The 24892-nt window shown below is 41.7% G+C and overlaps 1 protein-coding gene across 1 annotated transcript in view; it reads right to left on the bottom strand.

The window, feature by feature from the left end:
- Nucleotides 1-23434, bottom strand: part of DYM (dymeclin) — a 334108-nt gene extending 310674 nt beyond the window's left edge. Inside the window, exon 1 of the mRNA XM_080821087.1 lies at nt 23131-23434. The gene's annotated coding sequence lies outside the window, so the exon portion shown is untranslated. The remainder of the gene's footprint in view (nt 1-23130) is intronic.
- Nucleotides 23435-24892: the final 1458 nt, after the last annotated feature.

Raw genomic sequence — 24892 nt, 5'->3', positions numbered from 1 at the left:
ACAGTAAAAGCGTATTATTATGTGCTTATACTATAATTATATTGTAATATAATTATAATATAACTATAAGTAAGGAGGCAAATAATGAGAAACCACAGCTAAGAGATCTAAGTGTGGCCCATTCTGGGGAAAAAGATTCTGGAGAGGGACAGGTGGTCATGCAGTCTTTTTATTTTATGTCAATCACATTATCTGATTTTTTTAAACTAAATATATTACTTCAATTTTAAAAATTAAATATTTTTAAGCTCCTTCACCTACTCAAATTTAAATTTTTAACATATATGGAAAATACAAAGTTACCATCATAACTAAATTCACAGTGACAAAAATGTAAATTATTCTTTACTGAGGCAAACCAGCAAACTTAAAAAAAATCTATTTGTCTGATATAGTTCAACGTTAGTATTCAAGTCACCACCCAAAATCAAAATTTCAAATTTCCACCATTTATGTGTTTACTGATAAGCAACAGTCATAGCTTGGCCAGAAAAGAGGAATTAAATTAAAACCTATGGTAGTGATAAACACAGAGATCAGTAAAACAAAAGAGAAAATCCAGAAACAGACCCACTACAGTATAATCAGCTGATTTTTGTCAACAATACAAAAGCAATTCAATGGAGGAAGGGCAGTTGTTGGAACGAATGGTGCTGGAACAATTGGACATCCACAAGTCAAAAAAAACAAAACAAACAAAAAAACCCTGTATCTTAAAAGCTAACTCAAAAAATCATAAATCTAAGCATATAACATAAGACTCTAAAACCCTTTCTTTTTATTTTTTTAAGATGTTATTTATTTATTTGAGAGAGAGGGAACACAAGCAGGGGGACGGGAGAGGGAGAAGTAGGATCCCTGCCGAGCAGGGAGCCCAATGTGGGGCTTGATCCCAAGACCCTGAGACCATGACCTGAGCCAAAGGCATATGCTTAACTGACTGAGCCACCCAGGCGCCCCTAAAACCCTTTTCAGAAGACAACATAGGAGAAAATCTTTGTGACCTGGGGTCAGGAAGTGCTTAGGCATTACACAAGAGCAGTACCCATAAAAGAAAAAGTTGGTAAGTAAGCTTTACCAAAACTGAAAACTTTTGGTTGGTGAAAGACCCTACTAAGAGGATGAAAAGAAAAGCCACAGGCTTAGAGAAAATATTCATAAGTCACACACCCAACAAAGGACTTGTATCCAGAACATATAAGGAACTCTAAAGTCAACAATAAGAAAACAATCCAATTAGAAAATATGCAAAAGATTTTAACACATCACCAAAGAAAGCATGCAAATGACAAACACATGAAAAGGTATTCCATCATTATTAGCCATTCAGGGAACCACAAATTAAGACCATGATGATGTACTGCTACACATCTACTGGAATGGCTTAAATAAAAAAACTGACAGTACCAAATGCTGCCAAGGATGTACTGAAAGTAGCTCATATGTTGCTAGTGGGAATGGAAAATGGAGAGCCTCTCTGGAAAATAGTTCAACAGTTTCTTATAAACACAGGGGTGCCTGGGTGGCTCAGTTGGTTGTCTGCCTTCAGCTCAGGTCATGATCCCAGGGTCCTGGAATCAAGCCCGCAAGCAGCCTGCTTCTCCCTCTCTCCCCTGCTTGTGCTCTCTCTCTCACTCACCATCTCTAATAACTAAATAAAATCTTTAAAAAATTTTTGTAAAAATTAAACCTATACATGCTATTGATACCAGCAGCTGTATTCCTGGAATATGATCCCAGAGAAATGAAAACTTAGGTTCACACAAAAAACTATACCCAAATGTTCTTTCAACACGTGAATGAATAAGCAAACAGAAGTACCTCCATATGATGGAATAAAAAGAAGGAACTATCTGATATGCCCAATAACTTGAATAGAACTCGAGGGCATTGTGAGTGAGAAAAGCCCATCCCAAAAGGCCACATATTCAAAATAACAGCAACCCTGTGTTTGATGATTATATTTTATCTATAAGTGAATAAACAACAGGGATGATAAAAGGGACAAAAGGGAGGAATCAGGAATATGTACTTTGTAGTTATAAGGTACTTCTACTACCTGTGAAGTGATAGAGTGTTATTTGAAAGTGATCTTGGGGGCATCTGGATGGCTCAATGGGTTAAGCGTCCACACCTCCTCCCTGCTCATACACACTTTCTCTCTCTCTCTAGCTCTCTCTCAAATAAATAAATAAAATCTCTTAAAAAAAAAAAAAAAGTGGGCTTGGATTAGCTGTAAATGCATATTGCAAACACAAGGTCAACTTCCAAAAAGTTTTAAAAAGTGTAAGTGACATGCTAAGAAAGGAGAGAAAAAGGTAAGTAATGTGCTGCATTAGAACCACAAAAGGCCGAAAAGAGTAGAAGACAAAAGTAGGAAAAAAAATAAGGGCAATGAACAGAAAATAGTAACAAATGTTGGTAGACATTAATACAACTTTATTGTGTATCATTTGAACATCCAGAGTCTAAATACACCAATTAAAAGAGATTGTCAAAGTGGATCCAAAAAAAAGAAAAAAGACAACTATATACTGTCCACAAGGAACCCACTTTAAATATAAAAGACACGCACAGATTAAAAGAGATGGAGAGAGATATACCATGCTAACACTAATCAAAAGAAAGCAGGAGAAGTTATATTAATATTAGACACAACCAACCGCAGAGGAAGGAAACTTACCAGGGGTAAAAAAAACGGCATTCCATGCTGATAAGGAGTCAACTGTTCCAAGAAGACCTGCTCCTTAATGTGCACCGCCTAACATTGCAGCATCAAAACGCGAGAGGCAAAAAGTAACAGAACTACAAGAGAGAGAGGAATGCCCTATACCGCAGAGGAAGACCTGAGTACCCCTCTCAGAAATGGTCAGTAAGGACCTAGCTGATCTCAACACCATTATCAATCAAAACTGGATCTCATATCTATGGACTACTTCGTCCAATGACAGGGGAATGAATACACATTCTCCTCCTGCTCACCTTGAATATTCACCAAAACAGACCACATGCTGGGCCATAAAACACATCCTACCTACTTTTTTCTTTTTTTTTTTTTTTTTTAAACAAGCCACATAGGGGCGCCTGGGTGGCTCAGTGGGTTAAAGCCTCTGCCTTCAGCTCAGGTCATGATCCCAAGGTCCTGGGATTGAGCCCCTCATTGGGCTCTCTGCTCCGCGGGGAGCCTGCTTCCTCCCCTCTCTCTGACTATTTCTCTGCCTACTTGTGATGTCCGTCTGTCAGGTAAATAACTAAAATCTTTAAAAACAAGCCATATCCGTTATTTTTTTTGAGATTTTACTTCTTTATTTGACACAGAGAAAGAGAGATCACAAGTAGGTAGAGAGGCAGGCAGAGGGAGGGAGGAAGCAGGATCCCTGAGCAGAGAGCCCGGTGTGGGGCTCCATCCCAGTATTCTGAGACCATGACCTGAGCTGAAGGCAGAGGCTTAACCCACTGAGCCACCCAGGCGCCCATCCTACCTACTTTAAAAGAAGAGATACCATAAAATGCTTTGAGTGTTCAAAACCAAGAAGCTAGAGAATGAACAATTTAGATGACCACACGAGGAAATAGTCTGATGAACTCAGAATACAGGACATTGTAAAGAACCATCACCATTCGCCAAAAAGTCAGTACCATGGTAACTAAAATTGTGTGCATGGCATGGGGGGCTTTTCTAAACCTAAGGAGACTAAAGGGATATTGTAACAACCAAACGTGTATTGAATCTTCAATGAACCCAGGTTTGGAAGAAGGGAAAAAAAAAATTATAAAAAGACAATCTTGAGACCGAACCTGATATGGACTTAACAGAAGATATTACATGGACATAAGTGAAATAACAATAGCATAATTGAGTAGGAAAATGACCTAATCCTTGGGAAATGTGTGCTTAAATATTTAGGGGTGAAGTATCATCATATCTGCAACTTCCTTTTAAATGGTTCAGAACAAAACAGAGACAAAGCAAACCTGGCAAATAGAGAAAAAGCAAACCAAAGCAAACTATTAGACAATTGCAAATAGTTTAAATATGGATGGAAGAAGTAGGTGTTTATTATACCATTCTCTCTACTTTTCTGTATGTTTGAAACTTATAAAAAATGAGTTTTGGTAGGGGCACCTGGATGGCTCAGTCAGTTAAATGTCTGCCTTTGGCTCAGGTCATGATCCCAGGGTCCTGGGATGGAGCCCCACATCGGGCTCCCTGCTCAGCGGGAAGTCTGCTTCTCTCTCTCCCACTTCCCCTGCCTGTGTACCCTCTCTCGCTGTGTCTTTCTGTCAAAAAAATAAAAAAAAATTTTTTAAAGGATTTTATTTATTTATTTGACAGACAGAGATCACAAGTAGGCAGAGAGGCAGGCAGAGAGAGAGGAGGAAGCAGACTCCCTGCTGAGCAGAGAGCCCGATGCGCGGCTAGATCCCAGGACCCTGGGATCATGACCTGAGCCGAAAGCAGAGGCTTTAACCCACTGAGCCACCCAGGTGCCCCCAAAAATAAAAATCTTTTAAAAAGTTTTGGCAAACAAAAAAGGTTACACACTATGACTCCATACATATAACACTCAAGATGACAAAACTCGTGTTGAAACACAGATGGGTGCTTCCAGGCAGGGAACGGAGGGCAAAAGGTGATCATAAAGGGGAGCCTGAAGAAGTTCATTTGTGGGAATGGGAAAATTCTGTGTCTTGACTGTGGTGGTGGTAGTTGCTTGAATCTGTACACATTGATAAAATTTCGCAGAGCTATACTCACACAAGGGGAAAAGAATACATGTAAAAACTGGAAAAATTCAAGTATGTTCTGCAGTCTACTGTGTTGTATCAATATTCACTTCCTGATGTAGATAATGTAAAACCCATGTATTAACACTGGGGGAGAACTGGTGAAAGGTACACGGGATTTCTCTGTATTATTTTTGCAACTTATGTGTCTATAATCATTGCAAAATAAAAAGTTTAAAATCAGCTAAAAAAGTTCAACCCTAAAGTCTGATCTATAGGTGCAAGAAAGGGGCAAACAAATCATACTAACAGTACTTTCTGTCACAACTACTAAGTATATTGTTACATATGAAGTTACTTCACCACCTATAATATCACATGATGAGATATTATGATCTCACTTTTACTTAAGTGTCTTGGGATGCTCTTTTACTTAGACTACTTTCCCCAAATAAGTTCCTTCAAGTCTTATTCAAAACCAAACTTTTTCAATAAAAGCAGGAGAAATCATGTGTCTGGGTCCTTTAGGGATTCCCCATTAACTTCAGAACTCTAGAGAATACACAGATTTTTATGCTCAGCCACCTACATAAAGGCATCGCTATTTCCTTTTGCTCCAAACTTTCCAGTTCTTTTGTCGAATAATCCCTGACACTCCCGAAAATGCCTCAATGAAATATGTTTTACAAAAACAACAAAAAAGTCCTCCACAATTTGTTTATAGTCTTCTATTTATCTTGGAACTCGTGCTAATTACCAGTTAGCACTGAAGACCTAGCAGTAGTTCACCGGATAAATACCCAAGTGTGTGAATCAAAATGGGTTAGTTGAGAAAATACTGGTTTATTGGCATGTACAACTCAGCTATGGGTTCCCCTGGCTCTGCTGTGGGCTCAATTTCCCTTCTCTAGGCTTCATTACAATTAAAAGGATAAAAAGAAAATGAGGATCAGAACAATTTGTGTTCTCATTTCAACAGGCCAGTATTTTACTTTACTTGTAGTTCCTTAAAAGCAAGCAGTTAAAAACAATTTACTTTGTGAATTTAATTAGATATATGAATGAACAAAATTCCATCCCATGTCTCCTAGATAAGCAAGGTAACAATGAGAAACATTATTATCATGGTCTACTAATGAAAATTTAATAAAATAAATTTAATAAAATAAAGTCAGACTTTTTTATTTGCATTTAATTTTTGAATAAGTAATGCACATGGTGAAAAACACAGAGTTCACAGGGTATATAATAACGAGTTTCCCATCTCATCTCCTAACCAAACTAGTTTCTCACATTAGAAAAAATGTTACCAGTTTCTTGGGTATCATCCCTCAGATATCCTGCTGTATATACAAACACATATTTTCCCCTGTTTACACAGACCACAATACACTGTTCATACCTCTTTCCTTTTTCTAGTTACTAAATACTAGAAATCACTACATATTTGTATATAAAGTACTTTCTTATTTCTACAACTCTATAACATTCCAGTTTTTTAATTTAATAAATCCTATAGTAATGTGCATTTAAGTAGTTTATGGTCTTTTGCAATTATGAATCATTCTCCAATAGGTATCTAGCATGTGAGATATTTCACAGGTGTATGACATTACATGCAGGATAAATTCAGAGAAAGAGAACTGCTGGTCAAAGATTATGTGGGTAGATTAGGCCACCTCAAAATACACCACTTTGGCATTTTGATTATTCTGAGCTATAGGCATTTGAAAAACACCAAATGCAGGGTGAGGTTTTCCCTGAACTCCCTTTAGCTGCCTAAAGACAGCTCCTCCAAAAGGAACTTCATTTTCGTAAATCCCCTCCTTGAGAGTTTTACCAACCAGGTTACTCATCAAAGGAAGAAAGACTAGACACGGACACCACACCCAGACACATAGTTACAAACTATCGCACTTCCCATCTGTTTTTTTGTTTTTTTTTAAGATTTTATTTATTTATTTGAGAGAGAGCGTGAGAGAGAGCATGAGAGGTGAGAAGGTCAGAGGGAGAAGCAGACTCCCCATGGAGCTGCGAGCCGGATACAGGACTCGATCCCAGGACTCCAGGATCATGACCTGAGTCGCTCAACCAACTGAGCCACCCAGGCGCTCCCCAACCTGTTCCTCTAAGGGCTTATTCCTCTTTCCTAAAAACCATTTACTCACCCCTAAGAGGCCTACATCTCCCCTCCCCGTCCCGTTACGATGGTATTTAAGTCTGAATTCTATGGGTATCTCCCATGTGTTCATGAAACACACGTTAATAAACTTTTGTTTTCTCCTGTTAATCAGCCTTCTATTACAAGGGTCTCAGCTAAGAACTCAGAAGGGCGGAGAGGGTTATGTTTCCCCCCACCACCACCTGGCTGCCCTCTTTCGAACCTGCCAGCCTGCGCTCCTTGCAGCAGGCCTGTTTCTTCACACCACAGCCACCACCCTTCAATCAAACTTTCTGGTCCCCGCCAACTGATGAGACATAATAGTTTTCAGCACAGTTTTAGCCTGCATTTTGTTCACTGTGAAAGAGGCCATTGCCTGTTCTTACGCTTTGTCTATTTTCTATTAATTTATAGGAAATAAATTTGATTTTCAAAGCAGCTAGAATAGACCACAAAATTTTAAAGTAAGTTCAGTCCAGGACCACTACGAAACCTTTCTAAAAACAACAATATGAATAAAGCCTATAAGCTTATCAGGAAAGACTAAACGGAGTATTAACGAGCAAAACCATGACAGCCAACTGAGCACAAGGGGCAATGTGTCCCCTGCTGCTTTTCTTCACCAAACCCTAGAAATCATGCAAAATATTTTGCTTTATTGTCAGTAATTCCACAGCCATGCTCAGAAATTCACAGGAGACCAGAGGTTGTGAGAAATCCCTATAAACTGGAAAACAGCCGAAGATGAACGGAGAAGGGAAATGGCATTCCAAGGCAAGCACAAGAGCCTTCCATCAAGGGCAGCAAGATACTCTTTATAAAGCACAACTCCAGCCCAGAAGCAGAAGGCTAGAAAAAAAGAGCCCAGGGGCAACTGACAGCTATGACAAGGACAGCCTGTCCCATCACCCTTGCCCCAGCCCTCACTCCCCTAGGCAGCAACAAGAAAGTAACTATCTGCTGAGAACAGTGAAGGCGATGCCTGTGGCAGTCGGAATGCCCAGGAGGGAAAAGCGCAGTCCAGCACGACAACTAAGCCACGGAGGTACTGTTGCCTGAAAGTTCTACCTTCTCCCTACCCTCCCAGAAAGTAGAAAACTGAGGCCCATAGGCATCTTCTCTGCAACAGTTCATGCCAAAGATTCCAAACACAAATACAGATACACACACACACTAGCTCACCCACACACTCCACCTGAACGCAATTTACTTGGAACTCCCAAGACCCTTATCAGTGAAACCCAGAATAAAACGGAACTTGAAAAACCCACCATCCAATCACCTCACCTCTAAGAGCCCTGTTGCTTTTCCCTCGGGCCGTGCATCAGACTCCCTTGGCCTCCAGCTCCTCTTTCTCTCAATTTGTAACTGAGCCTATCTCCTGGGTTCACTAGCTGCTTCCATGATAGGACTTTCAAATCTCTCCCAGTCCCAACCTCCCACCAGAATGCCAGTTCTGTCTACATGCCTAAAATACTTAAGATTGTTTTTAACTCAAGGAGAATATATAATTTTATATACATATATAAATTTAAATACCTATATAAAATCAGTAATTTTGTGGATAACAAGGCTCCTTACGTAAGTCTAGATTAGAAATGAGAAGTGTGCCATCGCTGACACTTTCAGTAATAAACCTTTCAAAGGACCTATCTTTAATGCAGTGTAGTCAAGAACTTGATCTTGACACATTAAAAAACTCATACAATCCTCCTTCCCAAAACCACTTTCTCCTCTCAACTTCCCACCATCCCCCTCAAGTTCCCACTATGTAAGAACTACCTTGAAACTTTCTGTAGTATATATGACCTGCCTCGTGACGTAGATTACTCCTCTGAGACATAAATCAAGCGTCATTAATGCTTCTTCCCTAATTAACTTCCAGCACACTACTAAAAAAACAAAAGAACAAAAACAAAAAGCAACTTGTTGAAATGGCCAAGGTCAGATGAAAACATCTTCAGTATAAATTAGGAATAAAATATGCTAATTAAAATAAGGTATTGGGGCACCTGGGTGGCTCAGTGGGTTGAGCCTCTGCCTTTGGCTCGGGTCATGATCTCAGGGTCCTGGGACTGAGCCCCACATCAGGCTCTCTGCTCGGCAGGGAGCCTGGTTCCCCTCTCTCTGCCTGCCTCTCTGCCTACTTGTGATCTCTGTCAAATAAATAAATAAAATATTTTTTTAAAAAAATAAGGTATCATTTTTACCCATCATATTAGCAAAAGTTAAAAGGAAACAACCGTGATAGCGTGAGGGCAATAAAGAGACAGGCACCCATGAGTGTGTAGATATTTGACAATATCAAAATTTTAATTGCGTATACTCTTTGTGCCAAGGATTTCATTTTTAGAAATTTACCTCAGAGGTAAACTCATACCAGTTAACAAGTTCTAGGTATACAGATGTTAATCATCTCATTGTCTGGAACAGCAAAGACATAAAATAACCTAGATGACGGTCATGAATACACTACGGGTTAAGCACAGAAGGGACCACCGAGTAGCCATGGAAAAGAATTGCGGCAGAACTTATGTGTTGGTGTGTAAAGACATCCTAAATACCTCAAGTAAAAACAAACAAGAAAGACCTCATACAGTAAGACCCCATTTGTTTAAATAAACATGTTCATTCCTACATGCACCCAAGCCACTTCTCAAAGGGGACATAACAATGGTCCAAGACTAGTTACCTCTGAAGAATGGGACTGGAAATCTGGAAGGAAGGGACTTTTCACTCTATGTTCTTTAGTACTGCTTGATTCTTTTTTTTTTTTTTAACTATAAACATTATAATTTAAAGTAAAAAAAAAAGAGAGAGAGAAAAAGTTAAATAAATGCATTGTTCTCTGCACCTGCTCTTCCTCAGTAAGGATCTGAACGTGCTTCTAGCTGGTGCTTCCACCTCTACGTGAGAGCTGTGCCAGGACTAACACTTCGTCTTGACTTCTCAGTCAAAACCCAAGCATAGATCTTTACTTACAAGATATTTTAATCTGATGTCCTACTGTTATCATAAATTTAAAAATAGAATTTAACATCTGCCCCCCCCCAAAGTAGCAACCTTTCAGAAGTCACAATTTCTATCAATGTTATCAGCACTCTTGCCTCGAGTGAGCTCACACAAGCCGACACTTGTTCCCCAGACACCTATCACACACTTGCTGTAAATGCTAGGTGTTATGGTGGGTACTGAAAATGCAAATATGAATAAAAGCAGGTCCCTGCCATTAACAAACTCAAAGCCAAGCAGGCCAATAAATGCTTGTAACACAGAGTAAGCATTACCCCAGAGGTCACTATACACAAGAAGCTCTGGAAAGACACAGGCACATCTGAGGCAGAGGAAACAGTAAGCACAATGGGGCTTCTTCTTAGCCAATTTACTTCTGTGTTCTATATGCCAGGAACCACTCTCAGTTCTTTACAACTGTTGATTTATTTAGTTCTCGTTAACAACTCTTAAAGGTGAGCACAATTTTCTCATTTTATTGATGAGGAAATGAAGGCACAGATGGGTTAAATAAATCACCCAACATCCCAGAGACAACAAGTGACAAAGCCAGGATTTCTACCCAGGCGATCTAATTCCCTGATGTGCCCATATGGTTAACTCACCCATTCCAATCCGATCCCTGACCTTTCCCTTTACTATAGTGACTCTCCAATGACATCAAGTCCTGTAGGGCAGTGAAAAGTACAGCAATACAGTCAATATTTTAGGAACTTTGTATGGCAACAGGTGATGACTACACTTAGCGCAGCGAGCATTTCATTACGTATATAATTGTCAAATTAGTCTGCTGTACTCCTGATACTCATGCATTGTATGTTAACTATACTTCAGTAAAAAATTAAAATTAAAAAAAAATCCTGTGGGTTCTTTGACAGCAACCACGATTCTACATATCCTCTTTTATATCCACCTCTTCCTCTATATTCCCCCTCCCCTGCACTAGGCCAGGCTCCTGTAATCCCATGTGACCAAGTGCAACAGTATCTGATTTCTTTGCCTCCACCTCTTCTGGAGTCACTCTGCACCCTCCACGACTGCGCCAATCCTTAAAAGGAAATTCCGTCCAATGCTATGATTAAGACCGAAGGTTCTTAGTGTGAGACAGACCCTAATGAGTCTGTGTAGAGTCAGGATGTTGAGCCTCTGACTCTTGATTTCAGTTCAGGTCATAATCTCAGTGTCACTGGATCAAGCCCCATGTCAGGCTCTGAGCCCAACAGGGAGTCAGCTTGAGATTCTCTCTCCCTCTCCCCTTCCCACCCCGCACTCTCATGCTCTAGCATGCTCACGCATGCACGCTCTCTCTCTCTCTTAAGTAAGTAAATCTTGGGGGGAAAAAAAAAGCGCAAATGCCTGGGTCCCAAAAATTCAGAATGCTGAAGGGCCCATGCATCAGCATTTTCTAAAACACATTCATACTGATTTGGATACAAGTAGCCTGTAACCTCCGTTTGCAAGTAAGTGTCATAGCAAGGTAAAAGCAAGCAGTCTTCTCAACATTGAGCCTGCTCGTCCACACCTCTGCTCCTGCCACTCATACCACATCTGACCCACGGCACCTCCCACCCTATTCACTAAGCACAGAAGGGGCTCTGCTCTCTCCTTCCTCTGAAATCCTAAGCACTCTATCTCCACCACTCACTTCAGCAATCCTTCCAGTAACACCTGGTTTGCTGTCTGACTCTCACACTGCTACTTAACTTTTCATGTTATTTCCCCAAGTCAATTTTACCATCATGGACAAAAGCAATACCCTGACAGGAAATGATATGCTCAATATTTTATATTTAATTTAGGAAATATTTGATAGACACGTAAAATTAAATCTCCTCTTTTATGTGTACTGACTTGCCAACTCATGATTCAATGCGCCTTAAATGGAAAGTAAACATTAGTGGAACTGAAAAATCCATAACCAAATTCCATAACCAAATTCTGTCCTAACACCCTCAAAATATGCAAATGATACCCTACTGTATTTTGTCCCAACTCAGGCTGAGAATCCATTAACCATAACCTATATTCCAGAATTGCCTGCTTCCTGAGAAAGGAAAAAAAAAAATACACATGCCCCTCATTTGTACTTGAGACTTTAAGGTGAAAGCTCACAGTTGAAATAGGAGACTAAAAAAATAGTGGGCAATGGTCACTAGCCAAAGGACATGTTAAATGCACAGGTGCCATTAGTCCACCAAGTAATGGAACATTCTCTAAATGGTTACTATGTTCCACGTGCTATATTAAGTACCCTGGGGTACTCCACTCCATCAAAATGGGAGTCATGAGAATAAAAAGATTAAGCTCTCAAAGATCAGAGGAGGTGTGGAAGACGGAAAAGTGACGGGTAGGAACTGACCTGGCAGAGCTGAGGAAGCCCCAGTGAGCCTGCTAAAGGGGACCCAAACAAGAGGCAAGCCAGCCCACCTAATGGAGCCGCAGGAAAGCCAAAGAGCTGGAGAAAAGCATCATGCAGACAGGAGCAAGGTGCAGAGCTAAATAAAGTAAGTGGGCCCCCGCCAACCCCCCCCCGCCAATGGAAACCACGTGTGTGCTCTCTGGAGAAATGCGACTAGAGACACTCTGGCCTCCAGAGCCCAGGATGGGAGGGTGATGAGGAGGAAGATGAAAACAGGAGACTGAAGTTCAGGTGTGCTTGCTGCAGGCACATGGTGGGCTTCCCTGCCTCCAAGACAGGGGACTGGAGGTGTCTTCTCCAGAGAAGCTGAAGGGGCACCCAGGGAAAAGTTAACAATATTTGGGATCCCCCTCATTTCAAAAGCTGCCCTGCCACCCCCGGCAATGCCCACCACTCAAGAAAATCCACTCACACAAACCGCTACAATCTTAAGTACAAGTGAACAAGCAAAAATCATTGGACTTGTGAGGAAAGCCTACAACACTAATCATAGAAACCAAAATATACCAAAGGAATTCTCAGATACTCCAAAGAGGATTCTCAGAAAAAATTTAAAAATAAGACAGCCTCAGAGAGGTAAACCAGTAACAATAACAAATGCAAACATTTATTTAGCACCTACTATTCCCCAGGCACTATTCAATCCTTTACCTATATTAACTCATCTATACCTGAGGTAGTAGTGTCATCTTCTAGTTGTGTAGATCATGGGTCAGCAAATCACGACCCAAGGGGCCAAATACAGCCTGCCATCCGAAGAATGATTTTTACATTTTTAAATGACTGGGGGAAAAAAAGTATGCTGTGACATGTGGAAAGCACATGAAATTAAAAAGCCAGTGTCCATAATTAAAGTTTTACTGGAACACAGCTATGTTCAATTGTTCACATATTGCCTATAGCTGCTTTTGTGATACAACAGCAGGGCTGAGCAGTTACTACAGAGACCAGATGTGATGTTCTCATGCCTTTATGCTGCTGCTCACCACACTACAAATCTCAATGATGCAGACAGATGTCGGCATTTCAAGTGTCTTGGATGTTGCGATGCTTATTAACAGTGATATCTGTCATGTGGAAACAAGAAAAGAAGTAGACTTTGATGTCACGCTTTTAGCAGAGCATAGATCATTTTTTTTTAAATCTGATGAAATGTCAAAGCGCCGTGTCTGTTATGTAACAGCATCGTACTTGTACCAGAATACCACACAGGAAGACATGACCAGCGAAGCACTCATCGCAACAGACTGACGGGCCTACCACGGAGCAGGAACAGGAAAGCTAGCAAATCTAAAACACGACATTTCATCACAGCAGAGTGTCTTCTCATCAACAAAGGATAAAACTGAGGCTGCAACCAAAGTAAGGGAAGTTCCGAATGGCTCACGTGTTAACCAAACAAGAAAAGTCACAGACCAATCATGAGTTAAACTAAATCGTGTTTGATTACAGCAAAGAAATGTGTCCAGAAAAAGGAAACATCTTTCAGACCTGTCATTCAGTGAAAATAGCTGTTCAGAGAGCAGTCTGTATGCAACAATTACAGCTCTGAATATTTCCTCCCAGAATGGAGAAAAATACTAATTCAGTACAACCTGAAGCGGAATCTGCTAAGATGCATAATAACCGATGGCGGTAAAAATGCGTGTGAAGCTGGGCGCCTGGGTGGCTCAGTGGGTTAAGCCTCTGCCTTTGGCTCAGGTCATGATCTCAGGATCCTGGGATTGAGTCCCGCATCAGGATCTCTGCTTGGCGGGGAGCCTGCTTCCCCCCTCTCTCTCTCTGCCTGCCTCTCTGCCTACTTGTGATCTCTCTCTATCAAATAAATAAATAAAATCTTTTAAAAAAAATGCATGTGAAGCAGAAGAAATGTAGATGGATAAATTAACAAACCTTGTGAAAATGCAAGGTGTCTAAAACCTACTTGTTATTCACTGTATAATCAATGAGCAGGTAGGTGGCAAAAAATACCTGAATCTACCATGTTACTGAACCAGTTACAACAGTTAACTTCATTCTTTCATGAACTTTACCACCATCAGTTCCATGAAAATTCCGTCAGAAACAGAAGCTGAATATCCTGATCTGTCCTGGCTTAGCCAGGGTACAGTTTTTACGGAAATTTTTCAAGCTCAGGGATGAGAACAAAATTTTTCTGAAGAAGCTCGCTCAGTCACTGTTACTAAACACTGAATGGCTTTGAAAATTCATTTTTGCTGCAGATTTGCTCATATTTCTCAATGAATTCAATCTAAAATTAAAAGGCCAATAACACTTCCTTGTAAAACCTGCACTGAGGTAGTCATTTCAAGGACAACTGACACTGAGTCACAAGTGATGTTGGGCTGCCTTACACACTCGGCATGCTATAAAAAATTAAAATGAGATGCGAGATCTCCAATGCCACACAAATACGTAATAAATGCATTTTCCAAAATCAAACTACAGTTCCAACATTTTTCAGACCTCAATACAAGTTCCACATTTCAAAAACCATTTAACTGTGCGACAAGCAGCTTCTACCTAACCCTCAACTGGAAGGGATTAGTGATCAATGCGATGATTTGCTAAAAGGTAATTATCAAGAAAAGAATCTAGCAGAATTCTATAGATACTTTCCAAGCAATAATACGCTCCACTAAAATCCTATGTTCATGGACTGACATCAGTATTTGGAGATACCATGTAAAAAGATAATGTCAAAGGCAAAACACAAAAAATCTCATTACAAACCAACATTAAATATGGTCATTTTTGATCAATATTGACTACTGAGGTTTAAAGTTGGTATACCCTGGGGCACCTGGGTGGCTCAGGGGGTTAAGCCTCTGCCTTCGGCTCAGGTCATGATCTCAGGGTCCTGGGATGGAGCCCGCACTGGGTTTTCTGCTCAGCAGGGAGCCTGCTTTCCCCTCTCTCTCTGCCTGCCTCTCTGCCTACTTGTGATCTCTGTCTGTCAAATAAATAAATAAAATCTTTAAAGTTAGTATACCCTGTTAGACAAAATGTTATCCCCCTCCTCCAAAATGAGATTTCATTCTTCTCAGTAGCAAAACTTATTGCAAAAAAAATTATCCTCAACCATTATTCGTATTGTATTTTGAATTTCATCAGTAAAAAACTTGTGAAAATTTTTCTTCTCCCATTACATAAGTACCTGTATAATAGCCTTCATTTTGCCTTTTGGCCTACAAAGCCCGAAATATTTACAGTCTGGCCCTTTACACAAATATCTGCCAACTCTTGGACTAGACAAATAAACTGAGGCAAAGAAAGATTAAGTGACTTGCTCCAGACTACAGAGTTAGAAAGTGGTATACCAGGGTTCACAACTAGGCAGGCTGGGTGCAGAAACCACTAGGCCACATTGCTTCCATGAACCAAGAACAAGACGTCACAGGAAAGGAAACAGCTGAAGGACAAGAAAGGATACCTGAAAAGCCCTTTAAAAAACTGGACAGAGAGAAGATAAGGTCAAAGAAACTTCCATAATAAAGAACAAGAGACAAACATGGAAAATGTTAGTAACAGGAACTCCAAAAAGCAACTCCAAAAACAGAGGAGTGTTAAGACTGCCCCGCCGGGTATGAGTGCCCACCTCACGCGCACACTAGAAAGCCAGGAAGCCTCTGGGACAAGAACCAAACAACTCCACGCTCATGGCAACAGCAGCAGCCGCAGCAACATCCTGCATTAGTTTCCTGGGCCCCAGTCCCCACAGGCCTTTCACAGTATTTGGTAAAAATTAGTACTATGTTCATGAAAAAATACGCAAATGGGGGTGGGGTTCAGGGAACCCAGGTAAATTACTCGGCTCAGCAGTGAGCAATATTTATGTATTCCTAGCAATGTAAACACGGAGCACTAAATTAGCCAAGAATTCTCATGTCTCTCTACTAGAAGGGCTGGAAGAGAGGGGAGGAAGAGGAAGAGCACCTAATCCACCATAACAAGGAGTCAACAGGTGTCATCCACAATGGATAAATCGAAAAACAGCCACTGAGCCGTATGACATATAAACATGGTTAAGGGTAGTTGACTCTGGGAACCAGACTACGAAGGACAGGGAAGACAGGGTATGGCTCATTTTTTATAATGTGCCTTCTGATACTATCTTTTCTAAAACACAAGCATTACTTTAAGTAGAGAATTAACTCTTAAATCAGAGAGAAAGTGCTTTACTATTCACTATCATGATCACTGATTCACATAAACTCAATGTGCAAGTACCAAAGAGCAGTGCAGGGTTGAAAACACAAACCAGCATTACCCAACCTCTATCCCATCATGCTTATGTAAGCACAGGGGGTCTGTCATTTATCGCCTGAATGCCCACAATGTAGCCAGCATGATGCTAAGTGCCATGATTGCAAATATGAAGAATGGAATTTATTTACAGTTGAGTATAAGATACAGCTAAATCAACATGAAATTATAATACAACTATTCAAGACTCAGTGAAAGCTTCCCAGAGGTCAGACCACAAAAGCTAAGACCTGAAGGATAAGAAGGATTGGCCTACTTGGGTGTGGGGTTCACACAACTGTCCAAGCAAAGGGAACACTAAGTATAAAGACCTCAAGTGAAGACAAAAAAAAGGCAAGGGCCCATTCAAAGAACTGAAAGAAGGCTGGAGTAGGGAGGGAATCAAGAGTGGAAGCAAAAAAGTCCAGAGAGCAAGCTGATGATTGATGCTTTACAACAGGAAGACTTCCTAATGGGCTTCTACTTTGCCCACTGGAACTGCAAGATCACACCCAACCCTGAGGCTTGTAGATCAGAGAACTCTTCCACTATACACTGATGATTTCAAAATATTTAAGTCCAGTCCAGAATGTTCTTGAGGGCACCAGACCATTTATCTAACTGCATGCCATGCATCACCATCTGGACCCAGAAATCAAGGACCACATCCTAAGGATGGCAGAGTAAGAAACCCAGTCCCCTGTGACAGTGGAGCCACCATGCCAGCCCTGGATTTTCTATCTGGACTTTTACATGAGAAACAAACATGTTTAAACTATTACTTAATCAAGTGTCTGTTACCCACAGCCAAACCTAATCTTAACTGAAGCAGGAGGCTTTAAAAGTGTTCTAAGGTGGGGTGCCTCGGTGGCTCAGTCAGTTAAGTGTCTGACTCTTGGTTTCAGCTTAGGTCATGATTTCAGGGTAGTGAGATCAAGCCTCTGAGTCGGGCTCCACACTAAACAGGGAGTGGGCTTAAGATTCCCTCTCCCCCTCTGCCCCTCCCTCTCCTCCCCTGCATTCTCCTTCTCTCACTCTCTAAAATAAATGAACAAATATCTTAAAAAAAAAAAAAAGGGTATTCTAAGGCTAAGGTTGCAAGAGATATTCTGAATGAATTGTTAAGATTCAGTGACTGAACCAATCTAAAAAAGAAATTATCAGCCATATGACAAAATGTACATTGTTTAATTCTTCCAGTGTCTTTATTGAATTAACAGCCACTTTTAGTGTCTGCATTTTTATTTTCTTATTTATTTTAGAGCAAGTGTGGTGTGTGCCCACTGGGGGAGGGGCAGAGGCAGAGGGAAAGAATCCCAAGGAGACTCCACACTGAGCCTGGAGTCCAACGTGGGGCTCAATCTCACGACCCTGAAATCATGACCTGAGATGAAACCAAAAGCCGGACACCTAACCAACTGAGCCACCCAGGCGCCCCAGCATTGTTTGTAAGTTGAGATATAAGTGACATGTAGCATTATATTAGTTTCTGGTGTACAACAGAATGTTCCCTAGCTGTATATTGCAAAATGATCACAATTAAGTCTAGTTAATATCCATCACCATACATAATTACAATTTTTTCTGATGATGAAAACTTAAAAGATCTACTGTTAGCAACTTTCAAATATATAATTATTAACTACAGTCGCCATGCTGCACATTACTCCCCCAACCCATGACTTAAAATTACACGTTTATACCTTTTGAGCACCTTTTACCCATTTTGTCCACACACCCGGCCCCACCCCAACCTCACAACCCCCGCCTGGTGTCTGCATATTTAAAGAATATGATAAAAATTACATAAGATCAGGGATGCCTGGGTGGCTCAGTGGGTTAAAGCCTCTGCCTTCGGCTCGGGTCATGATCCCAGGGTCCTGGGATCGAGCCCCGCATCAGGCTCTCTGCTCAGCGGGGAGCCTGCTTCTGCTCGGCAGGGAGCCTGCTTCCTCCTCTCTCTCTGCCTGCCTCTCTGCCTACTTGTGATCTCTGTCTGTCAAATAAATAAATAAAATCTTTTAAAAAAAAAATTAGATAAGATCAAAAAGTACCAACCAAACTTCCCGAAAGGAATGAATTAAAAAATTTTTCTGTTAATAAGACCTATTTGTTAAGCTGTTCTCAACCCTACTAGCTTAGGTTATTTTGACTAGCAATAATAGTAAGTAACAGATGGATAAATTACACACTGTTTACCTGCAGTTTTTAAGTAGAAGTTCAGAGCATTAGCTCCACGAAGAACCTTCTAAGGGGAAACGAGTTGAAAGGCAGGAGCAGATAGTGAACAGTTCCCCTTACACTTAACTGAGAAGTGGTACACTGAAACACACCACCATCACAGCCAGGACCTTCACACCCGGACAGGGTCAAGACCTTGAGAGCTAAGGTGGAATGTACAAACCCCTCAGGAAGTAGGATACCAGACTACAGGAGTTCCTAAAGTCCTCTCTACCTCCCAGACTCAGTCTTCTCTCAGTCCTGGGAAAGAACGAGGAGCAACAGCCATCAGGCCCCTTACCTGTTCAGGCTCACAGCCCTTTTCAACCAAGTCACAGAAAGAAAAGTTGAGAAGGAGCCTCAACTCCAAGTCTGTCTGGAGCTCATTCTTCCTGCACATTTTCTCACTTTAAGAGTCTTTCTGGGGGCGCTTGGGTGATTCAGTCAGTTAAGCATCCAACTCTTGATTTCAGCTCAGGTCATGAAATCGGAGTCATGAGACTGAGCCCCACGTCAAACTCTGCACTGAGCATGGAGCCTGCTTGAGGTTTTCTCTCTCTCTCTCTGTCCCACTGCCCCTCCCAGGAACTCCCTCTCTCCAAAAACAAAAAAGTCTTCCTGTTGAATTTGGGGTGCCTCGATCACCCCTTGGGACTTGACTTCTCAATGGGAGCACAGGAGCCATCACTGCCCCAGACTGTCCTATGACTTCAAGAAGCTGCTGAGCATTACATACACTCTGATTACAAGTATACAGTACTTAAAAAGCATAAATACAAGGAGACCAAAACTAAATACAGAAACACTTTACACATTGCTTTAATGCTTAATCACTTTTAAAGGTCTCATTTTACCAAAACCTACACTGCAAGCACACAGGTACTTCTCATGTTTGTCAAAGTCACTGAAAAGGAAAACGGAGTGGTCCTCTCTATCGCTAACCATTCCCATTACCTAAAGTGAAAGATGACACACTGAATTTGTAGCAGCAAAGGAAGCCAATTCAAGGAATCAAGTCTCAGCAAAATGTCCCAAAACACACTATGGTAGGCAGAACAATAGCCCCCGAAGATGTCCATATCCTCATCTGTGGAACCTGTGATTGTTATCATACCTGGCAGAGGGGATTTTGAAGCTATAATTAAGTTAAGAACCTTAGGATGGGGGAAATTCTCCTAAATTATCCAGGTGGGCCTGATCTAATCACACGGGTCCTTAACCTTTCCCAGCTGTGATCAGAGACCTACTAGAGAATGGACGAAGAGATGCAATGTTGCTGGCTTTGAAGAGGAAGCACGAGGGAGGCGAGCCAAGGAATACAGGTGGCCTCTAGAAGCTGGAAGAAACAAGAATACAGATTCTCCCCTAGAAACCTCCAGAAAAGAACCCAGCGTTGCAGATGCACTGATTTTAGCCAAGTAAGACCCATTTTGGACTTCAAAATACAGAACTTAAAAATAATGTGTATTGTTTTAAGACACTAAATTTGTGGTAACATATTACAATAAGCATAGAAAACTAATATATGCGAAGGGCCAGGGTGGCTCAGTCAGTCAAGTGTCATAACTTCAGGGTCCTGGAATCAAGCCCCACTTAGGGCTCTGTGCTCAGTGCCAAGTCTTTTTGTCCCTTTCGCTCTCCCTCTGTCCTTCCTCCCCCTACCTCATGCCCTCTCTAAAATAAAATCTTAAAAAAAAAGAAAGAAAGAAAACTAATACACAGTAAACTTCTAACAATATGTGAAAGTATCTAAAAAAGTGTAATCAAATTGCCCAAATATTTAGAGCAATGAGACATACGTTATTAGTGCATGTATATTTCACTTTTTTAAAATTTGCACATGTATTTCACTTCTATTTTTCTCCTGCTCTCCTGCTTTCATGAAAACTCCATCAGTCAAAATGCCAGCCAAAATGACAATTCTTTGAACTTTCTGTAGAAGGATGAACCATATCAACCAAGAAAATAAGAGGATAACAGGAAAAAAATCAGGAAACAATTATACCATGTTTTTTAGAGCGTCAAACATCAAAGTGTTTGCACTACGTAATTCCCTTGTATCAAATGGATGTTACATTTTAAAAAATAAGTCCTTCTAGGGGCATGTGGGTGGCTAGTGGGTTGAGCCTCTGCCTTCGATCGGGTCATGATCTCAGGGTCCTGGGATGGAGCCCCGCATCGGGCTCTCTGCTCGGCGGGGAGCCTGCTTCCCCTCCTCTCTCTCTTTGCTTCCCTCTCTGCCTACTTGTGATCTCTGTCAAATAAATAAATTATTTTTAAAAATAAATTAATAATAAGTCCTTCTAAATATTGATATTAAGAGCTTACTATTAATTTTTCTAGATGTGATAATGGTAATGTGGACATACTAAGAAAAGAGTGACTCAACCTTCTACAGATATACACTCAAATATTTACAAATGAAATGGTATGCCTATGACCTGCTTTAAAATAGCTGGGAGTGGGGATAGGAATGGATAAGGGAGATGAAAGTAAATTAGCCTGAGTTACTAATCACTGAAGCTGGGTAATGGGTACATGGGCGATATTAAATTATTTCAATGTTTAAGCTTTTCTGTATTTAAAAGTTACATAAACAAAGTCCTTGGACTCTCATAATAATAGACTCAATATATTTAACAGTTGAATCTCCTTCTTGTGACATTGCCCCCCTCAACTCTCTGCCACTCAAGCCACCTGCAATTTATAGTTCAATCGATTATTTTTTTTTTTTTAAAGATTTTATTTATTTATTTGTCAGAGAGAGAGAGAGAGAGAGAGCGCGAGCACAGGCAGAGGCAGAGGGAGAAGCAGGCTCCCCGCCAAGCAAGGAGCCCGATGTGGGACTCGATCCCAGGACGCTGGGATCATGACCTGAGCCGAAGGCAGCTGCTTAACCAACTGAGCCACCCAGGCGTCCCTCGATTATTTTTTAAAATCAATTATTCTTAAATCCCCAACTCATTTTACCCTATTAACCTTAAGAGTTTCACCAAATCACTTAACATCTAAGAGCCTGTTCTTCATCTACAGAATGGCAATATTTATACTTGGCCATTCTGAGATGCCAAGAGATTATCTAAAATAAAAATTACAAAGAAGAGGGGCGCCTGGGTGGCTCAGTGGGTTAAAGCCTCTGCTTTCGGCTCAGGTCATGATCCCAGGGTGCTGGGATCAAGCCCCGCATCGGGCTCTCTGCTCAGCAGGGAGCCTGCTTCCCTCCTCTCTCTCTCTGCGTGCCTGTCTACTTGTGAGCTCTTTCTGTCAAATAAATAAATAAAATCTTTAAAAAAAATTACAAAGAAGAATAATCATTCTAGAAATCTATATTCACAAATTTCGTGCTCAGCAGCAACCATTCCCCTATTCCTATAGATCTCTTCCCTCCACCTCCAGTTTCCTTCTGGCGCCCTCCACCACCAGACCAAAGGCCTGGGTTCCTCTCTAAGATAACACTCCCCTCCACGGAGTCCATCCCCCATGTTTTCACAGCAGCTTCTCTCTACACGCCTCTCCCTCCAACCTCCCCTCCCCTTCAGGGGTCCCACTCCATCTACATCCCTAGTCCGTTCGTTCTGTGTACCCCATTGCCGGCCCTATCACAATCACCCCAACATTCCTCTACCCCAGTTCAGTACTTTCTGCTATCAGCTTTATCACCCACTACTGCCACCAGCTCTCAAGCACCTGGGCTAACTTCCCACCCTTTCTGTTAAAACACAACTGCTAGGTGCCAGGAAGTGGGAATGGGGGAAATAAAGAGTGGCTGTTAATGAGTACGAGTTTCTTTTTGCGCGATAAAAATGTGGAATTAAGACAGTTGCACAACCCTGAGAATACGCCAAAAACCACTGAGTTATACTTTAATTGTACTTTTAAAGGGTGAGTTTTATGGTATGTGAACTACTTCTCCAGAACAATGTATACCTCAAGAAAGAAAAGAAAGATCAACACTATTGCTCACCCTGCCCATTACACGCCCATTTGTCAGATCCACATCGCCCCATCTCCCGAAGCCTCTATCTACCTGCTCTTCGGTATCCCCCCAACTCTTAACACTAGACTCGGACAGAAGTCCCTCTCATTCTTGACTGACACACTCCCTCACCCTTTATGTGCCACTGTGCCCTGAAAGGAGGCGGGGGGAAGATGCGGGCGGCTCTTGGGGCCCAGGCACAACCCCTCCACGGTGCCCCAGTCCCCCACTGGCAGGAAAGGACCCTCTCCCCCGTGCCAGCGGAGCTGTCCCGACGACGGGATGTGTCCGCAAACCCGCTCAGACAAGGGGCTGGGGGCCCCGCCAGGCTTCCAGGGCCGCTCCGGTGGGGGCGGCGCCACAGCCCACCTGTCTCAACCGGAGGGCAGATCCGCTTCCAGCTCCACCGACACACGAGCTGGTGGCAATGGGAGATCGGAAGAAGCCGCCGTCGCCGCCGCAGCCAGGGTGGCGCACGCCGGCTCAGGCCTCCATGATTCCACGTCTCTGCGGCTCCGGCTTCAGCTCCGGCTCGACTCCGGCTCGGCAACCGCCCCAGCCGCGTCCGTGCGGAGGCCGGGAGGCGGGGAGAGAAGAGGGAAGCGGCAGAGAACGCCGCTGGGGACCGAACGGCCGGGCGCGCTCCGGCGGACGATCACGTGGCGCGCTGCGCGCAGACTTCTGGGAAATGTAGTCCTTCAGACGTTGGGCGTTCCTCCACCCTCCTAGTGCATCCAGGGCAACGGCAAAGCCACGTGGCAAATTCGAGAAGCGGCTAATCCCCCTCACAGATCGCTGGATCGCAAACACCACACCAGTGGTGTGACTTAGCTTTGTTAAGGCCCCTGTTTTTTCCAACTCGGATAACCATCCCAAAGTCAGCAGTTCCATGTAGGACTCTAAAGAGTTGGAAATAGGAAAATAATTTATCTTTGGGGTATTATTATTTTTTATCTCTATCTTTATTCTTTTCAAACCCTTGTGTCCAGAGCTGACTTTCAGAAAGTAATTTTTTTTTTCAGAAAGTAATTTTTAATGAAGGCAGGTAGTAGGTCTATAACTGCACCATTTACAGAAAGGGCAGGTCCCATAGGAAAGAGTATCGATACAGTGCATTGCCCAAAAAATGAAATTCAAAGTGAAATTAGCCTGTTACCAGACTGACATATGTCCTTGAGTTTTTCCCATCAGTTTCCTCTTCTTAAATAAATGCAAGATGATGATAATTCTTCTCATATAGGACTATTGCCGAATCGGTAACAATAATTAACAAGTCCCATTATGGGTTGTTTTCTATGTGCAGGACACTGTTGTTTCTCCAAATAACACTGAGATAGATATCACTATTACTTCTGTTTTACAATCAGTGTGTCAAATGCACTCTGAGAAGTACCATACAGATCTTCTATGTACTTTTTCTGGCATCTGTTGCCAATAAATTCCCTGAGCTTACAGATTATTTCAGGAAAACACACTAAAACACAAAGTACCTGAGAGCCTGGCTAAAAAGAGGGGGCACTACTTTTACAATGTAGCCACTGTAAAGGATACTAGGGATACATGCTCATGATATATCCAGTGGAAACAGTATGTATAATATCCAATTTTCATAAATGAATTATGTTTATGTTTATTATATATGTATATACACACACAGTGGGGGGGAAAGGCTAAAAGAATATTAACAATTATAAACTTTGAAGAATGAGATCTCGTGTAATTAAATTCCATTTTTCCCTGTTTCCTATTTTTCCTGCAGTGAATATATGTTACATCTATAGTTTTATAATTTTTATTTTTAAACTTTAGCAAAAAGAGAGGCCCCCAAACCAAACTCAAAGTACTTAATATTTTTTTTTAAGATTTTATTTATTTATTTGATAGAGATCACAAGTGGGCAGAGAGGCAGGCAGAGACAGAGGAGGAAGCAGGCTCGCCGCTGAGCAGAGAGCCCGAAGCGGGGCTTGATCCTGGGACTCTGGGATCATGACCTGAGCCAAAGGCAGAGGCTTTAACCCACTGAGCCACCCAGGCGCCCCAAAATACTTAATGTTTTTGCCTGTACCAAGAATTACACCCTCTAGCTACCCCAAAATGATCTAGAAATAAATGTGAACCTCTCTTCAGAACT

The sequence above is a fragment of the Martes martes genome (assembly GCF_963455335.1).
Source record: "Martes martes genome assembly, chromosome: 13".
NCBI classification, from domain to species: Eukaryota; Metazoa; Chordata; class Mammalia; order Carnivora; family Mustelidae; genus Martes; species Martes martes.
This window is presented reverse-complemented; position numbering and strand designations above follow the sequence as displayed.